The sequence below is a fragment of the Physeter macrocephalus genome, chromosome 19 (assembly GCF_002837175.3).
Source record: "Physeter macrocephalus isolate SW-GA chromosome 19, ASM283717v5, whole genome shotgun sequence".
In the NCBI taxonomy this organism is placed as follows: domain Eukaryota; kingdom Metazoa; phylum Chordata; class Mammalia; order Artiodactyla; family Physeteridae; genus Physeter; species Physeter macrocephalus.
In genome coordinates this window covers 64795290-64806335 of record NC_041232.1, presented here as the reverse complement: position 1 = coordinate 64806335, position 11046 = coordinate 64795290, and the positions used below count along the sequence as shown (strand labels likewise).

Genomic DNA, 11046 nt, shown 5'->3' with positions numbered 1-11046 from the left:
TCAGAATGGCCATCATCAAAAAATCTACAATAAGTGCTGCAGAGGGTGTGGTGAAAAGGGAACCCTCCTACACTGTTGGTGGGAATGTAAATTGATACAGCCACTATGGAGAACAGTATGGAGGTTCCTTAAAAAACTAAAAATAGAACTACCATATGACCCAGCGATCCAACTACTGGGCATATACCCTGAGAAAATCATAACTCAAAGAGAGTCATGCACTACAATGTTCACTGCAGCACTATTTACAATAGCCAGGACATGGAAGCAACCTAAGTGTCCACTGACAGATGAATGGATAAAGATGTGGCGCATATATAATGGAATATTACTCAGCCACAAAAAGAAACGAAATTGAGTTATTTGTAGTAAGGTGGATGGACCCAGAATCTGTCATACAGAGTGCAGTAAGTCAGAAAGAGAAAAACAAATACCATATGCTAACACATATATATGGAATCTAAAAAAAAAATGGTTCTGAAGAACCTAGGGACAGGACAGGAATAAAGATGTAGGGAGATCAGCTCGGTGCTTTGTGACCACCTAGAGAGGTGGGACAGGGAGGGTGGGAGGGAGACGCAAGAGGTGGGGGATATGGGGATATATATATACATATAGCTGATTCACTTTGTTATACAGCAGCAGCTAACACAACAATGTAAAGCAATTATACTCCAATAAAGATGTTTAAAAAAATACATTTATGTTTCTACAGGTTGTAAGGGATTATAAAAGAGTAACAACACATAAGGTGAAGGCAAATATTCACTTTTCCAGACAACAGTGTAAGTCCTTGGATAATAAGCATTGCTACTCTTTATGTATTACCTACTACAGTGTGCCAAATATTTACCTTTCTTCTAATCCACACAAGTGTGGCAAGGTATGAAACACCTAGTAAACAGCAAGTGTTTTCATGGAAGTGATTTCAATGTAAACAGGTGTGGGAAAGTTTAGGTTGAAGGTGGAAATGTAAATAATAGAAAAGCCTGGAGCACACACTTTCAGATGAAGTGAAGCCATCCAGATTCTTAATCTAGACGTCAAATTTTAAGGTATTAGTAATATTCAATATTTAAATTCAGTGTACCAGAATTTTTTTTGTTTTTAGAAAACCTGTTATGTAATATTTAAAAATCATGCAAATTGTCTTGAAAACATGTTTTTGTCCTTTCACATCCATCGCAAACATTATGAGAATTTTTCAAAATGGAAAACTACATAATACATTAAACCTTAAATATTTACTGATGGGAATAAAATAGATTCTTCTGCATATCAATTCTACTAAATATCAATTTGCAATGCTCATTTATTTCTTTAATCATCATAAACCATTATAATTATCATGCAATAGTTTTTAATTGGAATTTCTATTTGTTGAGAAATCCATGGGCTGTATATGGGGCTGCAGCAAAATCATCTACATTAGGATTTTAAGTTAATTTTTATGGAGCTGAAATTCACATAACAAAATTAGCTGTTTTAAAATAAACAATTCAGAGGGATTTTGAAAATCCATAATGCTGTACAACCACCTCTATCTAGTTCTGAAACATTTTTATCATCCCAGAAGGAAATACCGTACCCATTAAGCAGTTTTCCCCACCCCCCCAGTGACCGCAACCACCAATCTGCTTTCTGTGTTTTTGTATTTACCTATTCTGGATATTTCATATAAATGTGGTACCTAAATATGGGCACAAAACAAGAAATCTAAATGATCATAAGCACATCAAGAATCATGAGAGACGGAAATTGGGGAAAGGGATAGGACAGATGTTGTTTAAAGGTACAAACTTTCAACAAGAGGCCTAAGAGATAAGTCCTAGAGATCTAATGCATAGTGAACACAGACAACAATATTGTATTATAATCATCTAACTTGCAAAGAGACTAGAACTTAATTATTCCAACCACTAAAAAGAAATTATAATTACGTAATGTGCAGAGGTGCTAATTATCAGTACAAAGGCAATATTACAGTGTATCAAATTAACCTGTTGTACACCTTAAATTTACACAATGTTTCATGTCAAATGTACTTCAATAATGATAATAAAAAAGAATCACAAGAGACACCATAAGATAACTGATTGGTTTTCTTCAAAAATGTAAATGCCATGAAAAACACTAAAGAACCATTGCAATTTTAAGAAGACCGAACAGAAAGGACAACTAAACGCAAAACCTGATCCCCCAAAATGCCATCAAGGATATTACTGGGATAACTGGCAAAATTGGGAGATATACTGTAACTTACATAAAAGTCTTGTATAATTTTAAATTTTCTGAGTTCGATAACCATATGTAACAGGTATCCTTTTCTGAAAATACACACTGAAGTATTAAGGGGCCAAGAAGTATGATATATACAACCACGTCTTTCAAATTATTTCAAAATAAATTTTGAAAAGACAGAAATTGAAAGTGCAACCCCGATCATGTTTGTGTGGTTCTTCCAGGAGAGAAAGCATTATTTATCACAAAACTTTGGTACCAAAAGGCTGGATTAGTATTGCAGCATATTGGTGAGGTAGGAAAATCTAAAACAGCATGGAATACCTTTTATTTTATTTAAAATCAAAGACTATCTGAGAAAAATACATTTTGCAATTAGTACTTGTGGTGTAATAAGAAATATATTTGGTCTTGGTCCCCAGTTCTTGTACAGTTCCTAAAAACTGCTGGAATTTCTTGAGTGACAGGAGTATCTTTTGTTATTCATAAGCAGCCCCTTTTGATCAGACCTCAGTTTATGCTAATGAGGTGACTTAGGGTGAGGTCACTACAGAACCTCAGTCACCAGAAAGACCAAGTGATTATTAGAGAGTGGGAACTTTCAGTACCACTCCAGTTCCCCTGGGAAAGGGGGTGGGAACGATGGTGATTAAGATCCATAAAAACTTTTGAACAAGGAGAGTTGATGAGCTTTCAGGTTGGTGAACACATCTGGGTGCTGGGGGGTGGCAAGCGCAGAGGGCAAGGAAGCGCCGTGCCCTCCCCGACCCCACCCCCAATACCTAGTCCTATGTGTCTTTTCCCTCTGCTCCTGAGTTGTATCCTTTTATAAGACACTGGTAAAAATAAGTAAAGTGTCTCCCTGAGTTCTGTGAGCCATTACAGCAAATGATCTAACCCGAGGAAGGGGTTGTGGGAAACCCTGATTTACAGCTGGTTGGTAAGAAGGATAGGTCAAAACCTGGGGCTTGGGATTGGCATCTGAAGTGGGGGCAGTCTTTCCGGGTTGAGTCCCTAACTTGTGGGATCCGAAGTTACCTCCAGGTAGACAGGGTTAGAATTAAGTTGTAGCCCACCCCGTCAGTGTCTGCCTAGAGCTGGAGAACTCCTGGGTGTGGGGAAAAAACACATTTGGTGGCCGGAAGAGTTGAGTCTGTGAGTAGGAAGAAACAGTTTTTCCCTTCAGTAGTTAACTTAAGATCGGCATTCTGACATATAAAATCTTCTATTTTCAGCTCCTGGCTAAAATTTTGCTTCTATCAAATACTGAATTTAGTCTGTAAAATAAAAATTACCTGTTAAATCTACCTCATAGGTAACTGTAATGATCAAATGAGAGAACAGATGCAGAAAAGTATTAGACTTAAAGAGTAAAGTGTTACAGCACTCAAATTATTACTTTATGACTAAGTGACAGAGAGTAAAATAAAATATAAAAGTAATTTTAATAGTGTCTTTAAAACAAGTAGGCATAAGTTAAAAAACAACTTAAGCAGAAAAACCAATCTCTGCCAAAAATAGAACCAAGGACTAAGGAGAGAGACAGACAGACAGACAGCAGGCTTAACAGCAACTGGAGGCAACAGGACGAAATGGGGAAAACCCACACCTAACTCCTCATGTTATACAGACAGGATGGAAGAACTGTAAAAATGAGTGAAGTAAAAACAGGAAATAAGGTGGGGCTTCCCATTTTGAACAAATATGAAAACTCAAGCTGCTTACTTGAGTTTCCTGGATATTGAGGTATGCCTGTGGTTTCTCCCTCTGGTGTGTCACTCATCCTGCCTTGCCCTGGGGGTTAGTGAATTTACTCTCTGGGTGGTGTTTATAAACTAGACTGGGACTGAAACTGCTAGGCCACTGACTGCTGGAGAATACTCTCCCTGGCCCCCTAGCTGGGGGTAGAAAGCAGAAGTTCAATGTAATAGAGACCAAAATTAGAGGGAGGTCATGACTAGGTACAGTGAGCACAAGCTCTGCAGTCAGTCTGAATCTGGACACAGCTAATTACCAGTTTGGAATCAGTTATGTTACTCAAACATTCCCAAATGGTCTCTGAATTGGTGTCCGTCTGAGACATGTTTTTCACTAGTCTATAACCAAATGAGAAAAACTAGGACAACGTAGTATTGAAATAGGAGGGAAGGGGGCAGGGCACAACCTTTGAAAGAATGATGTAGCCCGAGGACATGACATAAACGGAATAGAACCAAATGGGTCCAAGATGGTGGACAAGTCGACTTCCACTAGACCTTGAGCCCCAGTAGAAGCTCACTGTAATACATCAGCAAGCTAAATGACACACCCACAGGTGCCACCATAGTTCCAAGGCTGACCATAAGGATCAAAAAGTGGCTGGTGGCCCAGTTCCTGGAAATCCCCACCCCTTCCCGAAACAGCTGGAATACTCCTCCCACTCATTAGCCTATGAAATTACCCACCACTATAAAAACTGACAACCCCATACCCTGGTGCCTTTCTCACCTTCTGAGATGGCCCACGCTCTGTTTGTGGAGTGCGTTTCTCCCAAGGCCTCTCGCCTTCTAAGACGGCCCACACTCTCTGCGGAGTGTGTTTCTCTCTAAATAAATCCACTTCTTACCTATCACTGTCTCTCACTGAACTCTTTCTGTGATGAGACATCAAGAACCTGAGCTTCATTAAGTCCTGAAACCAGGTGTGTGATCTCAGTTGGAAGACTGTGGGTTTTCCCTGGGTTCGAGTCCTGGCCTCGTGGGTTCAAGTCCCAATCTGGGTTTTGGCCAGGTTTGAGTCCCGGCCACGTGGGTTCACATTCCAATCTGAGGTGCATGGTTTCAGTATAGTATTTCATAATACTAAATTTATTGTCTTTGTTTTCATGTTGTAATTATCTTCCTCCCTTTTTGGTGGTAAAAAAATTTTTTTTTGTTTTGAAAGGATGGGGATGGTAGATTGTAGTCGCTTTTAAAAAGGTCCATAACCCTGACAGAATTAAAAGTTGGCGATCTTACGTCTGGTCCCAATTGCCCCCCTACACACACACCTTTCTTTTTTTAACTTACCCATGAAGTCCAACAGTCTGGGAACCCCTAACTTAAGTCTCACTTTTCTTATCAATAAAGTAGAGAAGAGGAAGGGAAACTCTATTTTGCAGTTGTGTGCAGTAATGATAATATTTAAACAAAGCATCAACCCCTTAGAGCTTTTTTATCATCATCATAAAGAGCTCGACCACTTCACTTGGTTTATTCAATAAAATCCATATCCAGACAATCTGGCAGAGTGGTCAAAGGCAAGCTCTGGAATCAGACCACTGGACTTAAATCCTAGCTTTGCCCCTGCTACACTGCTAGCTCCATGATCTTGAGTAAGTCGGAGTTAAGCCTCAATCTCCTTGGACAGTAGTTATCTCATCACTTGAATGGGGATGATAAACAACAGGACATACTAAATAGGGCCATTTTAAGATTAAAATTAGATAATCCATGTAAGATGATTATCACAGTGCCAAGTGCTCTATAAATGTTATTCATCTACGCATTAGTGTTATTAGTAGTAATAAACTGAAGAGGTCAGAAGATGCTTTCTAAATGCCTGTTTCTGCATCAACATCTTCCAATGTAAAATCCATATTAAGAAGCTATGAGGGGGCTTCCCTGGTGGTGCAGTGGTTAAGAATCTGCCTGCCAATGCAGGGGACACGGGTTCGAGCCCTGGTCTGGGAAGATCCCACATGCCGCAGAGCAACTAAGCCCGTGGGCCACAACTACTGAGCCCACGAGCCACAACTACTGAGCCTGCGTGCTACAACTACTGAAGCCCACGCGCCTAGACCGTGCTCCGCAACAAGAGAAGCCACCGCAATGAGAAGCCCGCGCACCGCAACGAAAAGTAGCCTCCACTCGCCGCAACTAGAGAAGGCCCGCACACGGCAATGAAGACCCAACACAGCCAAAAAAATAACTTAAAAAGAAAAAAGAGGCTACGAGGTTTGTATATTAACTATACTTCAATAAAAAGTTTTTTGTTTAAAAAGAGGCTATGAGGAAAATCATGGTTAACATTTATTTAAACTATTTCAAATTAAATCTCTAGGTCAAGAATGAGAATCTGGATGACATACAGACCCAGGCAAATATCAAATATCCTAAACAATATCTACATAATCAATATATGTTTCATAACTTTTGAAATTTGTACATATTGATCAAGGCAGGTACAATATGCAGTCGTATAATCAAAACGGTGACTTTCAAATAAAATAATTAACTTTTAATAAAATGGTTACTGTTTTATTAAATCAAATGTGGAATAATTTTGATATTTAGTATGAATTTTGTACTCTAATATTGATCCTCAGTAAACAACTATACATTTTAGTGTTATTTGTTTTTTTAACTGTTTTTTTAAATTTTATTTTTTTTTATACAGCAGGTTCTTATTAGTCATCAGTTTTATACACATCAGTGTACACATGTCAATCCCAATCGCCCAATTCATCACACCACCATCCCCACCCCCCTGCGGCTTCCCCAACTTGGTGTCCATAGTTATTTATGTTTTAAAATATGGTTAAGTTGTCTGAAATTCACCAATATAAGTTATAATTAATTTTAGTTTAACTTAATATAAAATGTAATATAGTTTAGAATAGCTCACTTTTTTATATGAAATTAAATACAATTTATGCACAAACAGCGTTATGGTAAGAGTTAATTTACAAAAGAAATTCTCAAATGGTAAATGGGTTTTTTCTTTATGAATTTTTAATGAATTTTCATAACAAATTTATTAAAAGACAAAAACATTATACATAAACACCTTCTAAGAGTGAAACCTGTAAGCGGTTCTTTCTCAGGAGTAACTATTGAGCAAGAGTAAGTTTTAATTCTCAAGAGAATGCAAAACTTCTACAAAAGCATAGCCCAACATTTCCTTTTAACATATGGTAAAGGTATATCAGCATTTCTAGCCTCTAAGCCTAACTTTTAATTAAGTCTTTATAGCTACCATAAAAGAATCAGATAACAGATTATAAATCATTGCTCACAGTTGATTATTTAAAGGTCCACTATTAGAAGATAACGCTAAACATTTTGCCTTTATTTCTGCAAACCATGTAACATAACAACTCAACTAGTTATAGTAGTTACACAATATATATTTACCTATCATTTGCGTAACTACTATAGTGTGTGTATATATATGTGTATACACACACGCGCACACACACAGCTGTGTATGGGGGGGGTTGTAAGGAAATGACTGTTTCTTCTCTAATTTCCAGAATGCTTGGCAACTAAAGATCAAAACTTAGGAGCACAACACTACACTTAGCTTTACAGCATGAACAATGCTTAAGGAGCATACAAGCTTAAGAGGAGGCTGGGGCTATTAAGTTAGATTGTCTGAATTCGAATCCAGGCTTTGCCACGTAAAATCTGTGATCTTGGGTAAGTTACTTAGCCTTTCTAACTTTCATTTGTAACCTGGAGATAATAAAGAGTACCAACCTCAGGGCATTATTTTGAGATAATTCTTGCAGAAAACAGCGTTGGGCTCCTGATTAACAATTAATACGTGCTTCCATGTTATCAGTTACAACACTAAAAGAAATAACAGTGTTATCAACTGTTTTGTTTTGAAGTGACTGCCACAAACATTAAGAAGGTAAATCAAACAGATATGCGATAACACGTTTTGTAAGGAAGCACTTCTGTTGAGATGTTATTTTGATTAAGCTTCTTCTCACCAAACGGCAACGGAAATTTTCTAGAATTATCTTCGGAACCAAGAAAGTCAAATCCGAGACCTCAATGTAACACCACACAAGCAGAAATGGATATCACCAGCGTCAAAGAAACACCTGCCAATCCTGGTCCACAGATGTCATTTCACATGAATGGACAGAACCGTTCTAATCTTAGAACTTTCTAAGCCTGCAACAAACTTCCTTTAAAGCAAGGAACAATCACAACACACAAACAAAATGCCTAACTCCTGCCATTAATTCATCCCTGCAGAAAAAGAGAACTATGCGATAAAGGGATTTGGAGCGACAAAATCGGTCTTTAAGGAGCGCGGGAGTAAAGGGTATAAGAGATGCTCCTGTTAAGGAAGCCGCAGGGCCTTACTCCAGGTCTGGAAGGGGGGGCGCCCTGGGACAAGCGAGTCTCTACCGGGAAGTCGCATCCCCAAACCGTGCGCCAAGGAAGAGCCGCCCACGGTCAAACAGGGTGTGCCGAGACCCCACCGTTCCCCACGGTCTCAGCCGGGACTCGACGAACCCCTTCCCCTCACCCCGCCCTCCCATCCGCCAAGCTGGGATCTGAGGGCCGCACGCGCGGAGGCCGGCGGCGGGTCCGCGCTCGGCTCCCCGGGCCGGGGTGAGGAGGCCGGCGCCCGCTCCCACCCCGGAACTCCCGCCCGGGCCCCGCCGCGGCAGGCCGCCCGCAGCTGAGAGCCGTGCGGAGCCTTACCCGACGTCTAGCCAGGCGACAGGTGGTGCTGCCGGCGGAGAGGCCGCGGCCCCGCAGCCCACCCGGACGATGCTCAGCTCCGGCCGAGTTCGGCCCTCCCCTTCTCGAGGCTTTCCGGAGCCGGCTCCAGGTAAGGATCGGACTGGCTGGGTCGGCTGGATACTAGCCGAGGCAGCCAGTAAATCCGCGTACTGAGAAAAGGGAACAGGCAGTACAGCCGGCGCGGCCCCATGGGGGGAGACTGACGGGCGCGCAGACCAATACGGAGGCAGGAAGCCAGCCTTGGGGGGCGGGGCTCCGCTTTGAGGTTTCGCGACCGGCGCACCCGCGTTCCAGCCTCGCAGGACCTTCCTCTGTCTGGTGGCTAGAGGTTACCATTTGGGGCCAGGTGCATGCCCTTAAGGGTCCGACCCCAAGGAGTGAGAAGAGGGGTCGCGCAGGGTGGGAGGAGTCCGGATATAAAGACGATAACCGCCGCCTCACGAAAAGACCTGGGGCTGGCTACCGCAGGCTTCGTATTCCCGCGGCTGGCGGTATGGTTGGGGGTGATGGCTGCGCGTTCGCGTTAGAAGAGGCTCTGCGCAGGCGCGGGCGAGGCCGGGAATGGGGTGTGGTGGGGCGTGTCGAAGGGTACCAGTCTCCGATCCCGAGAAGAGAGGAAGGCTGGGAGTTTGGGTCGGTTCTGGACAGCCAGTGGAGGCAGGGAGAGAATAGCAGAGATTTAAGAGCGGGATACACGCCAGGAGAATGAAGAAGCAGAAGAGGGAGGACCCAGGAAACGCGAAGCCTCCGCACTTGAGGAACGCTTTATGTTTCTGAGCAATTTTTGTCTAAGAGTTGCTCTTCTGCCCAATTCTTTGCTACTCTCCACGGTTGCTGACACACTTTTTGGCCTGCAGGGAATTTACTAATGATCCCTACAATCACAGTCACCATAAATAGATATTCAATGTTCCCTCTCAGAAAAGCACTGGAACCCTAAATTGTCATCTTGAAAGCTGCAGGACCATACCTTAATGCATCTGTACCCACCCACCGTTATGATATTGGAGGATATTTCTTCATTCTTATTTCAGAAAATGTTATCACCAAAAATTCTTTACTGTAATCGAGTTCGTGTGCTTTTAAAGTATAGTAATAATAGTTTTTAACTAAAGATGTAAAGGATAAAAAAGAGGCAAGGCAGATTGAATGAGAAAATTAAAAGCGATGGAGATGTAGGATAGAGAAAATTGAGCAGAAGTAGAAAAAAGTGAATTCCCTCCCCTCCTAAACTCATTAACAATTATGTAAAATTTGGAGCAGCCATGTCACTCTAAGCATGGAAGGGTGGGGCATATTGGGGAAACAGTAGTTGGAGCATAAATGATAGGTATGACTGCTATAGTAACCACCGCTGGGAAAGAGAGACTATAAACAAGCATGACCTAAAATAACCCTGCTTGCCAGAAATTGTCAAGATGCCGCAAGCTGAATGACAGAAAATTTAAAAATTACAAGTGTCATTATAAATCCTTCGTTAGTAGAGGTAAAATCATTTTGTCTTTGAAAGATAGTTTGTCCTACAGTAGAATGATCCCAGGTTGAAGGGTTGTAGACAGCTATCATGGATGGGACTTTTTTTGGTTAAATCGAGGTCAGTTCATTCCTTATTAAGTGAAATATATGTTAATGTCAAAGAGGCACACAGCGCTGTTTCGCTGGTCCGCCGCAATTCATTTCTCCTTAGTCGCTTAGGTGATTGGTCTGAGGCTTCCTATCCAGTACAGTGATATGTGGCTATGGAGCACTTGAAATATGGCTAGTCTAAATTAAGATACACACTGAGTTCCAGAACAGTGCCAAAAAAAAAGGAGGAAATATCTCAATTTTTAAAATATTGATCACGTGTTGAAATAATAGTTTGGATATTTGGGGTTAAATGAAATATATTATTAAAATTAATTTCACCTCTATTTTTTTAACACGACTACTATAAAACTTAAAATTACATATGTAGCTCCCATTTGTGGCTTGCTTTATATTTCAGTTGGGCAAGGACCCTGTTGGAGTCACATACATGGAAGCTGTTGGGTGGGATTTTTGAAAAGGCTTTTTTTAAAAAGGAAAGGCTTTTTACAAAAGACTCAGCTGGCATGTACCTTTTGCTTCCTGCCACTTCTCCTCACTAGAAATGTTTGGAAGCCTGGCACCCATCATCGGACCATAAGGTGACAAGCAAGAGATTGAAGGCCTACACTCTAAGTGTGTTGGCAGGATGGAAAAACCAGGGTCCCCGATAGTATTACTGAGCCACGTTCAGCCTTGATTCCTATTCCTGTATTTCCTGTTTTGTGAAATA

The 11046-nt window shown here is 41.1% G+C and overlaps 1 protein-coding gene across 1 annotated transcript in view; it reads right to left on the bottom strand.

The window, feature by feature from the left end:
• Positions 1–8956, bottom strand: part of ME2 (malic enzyme 2) — a 55754-nt gene extending 46798 nt beyond the window's left edge. The window contains exon 1 of the mRNA XM_007104539.4: positions 8706–8956. The gene's annotated coding sequence lies outside the window, so the exon portion shown is untranslated. The remainder of the gene's footprint in view (positions 1–8705) is intronic.
• Between the last annotated feature and the right edge of the window lie 2090 nt (positions 8957–11046).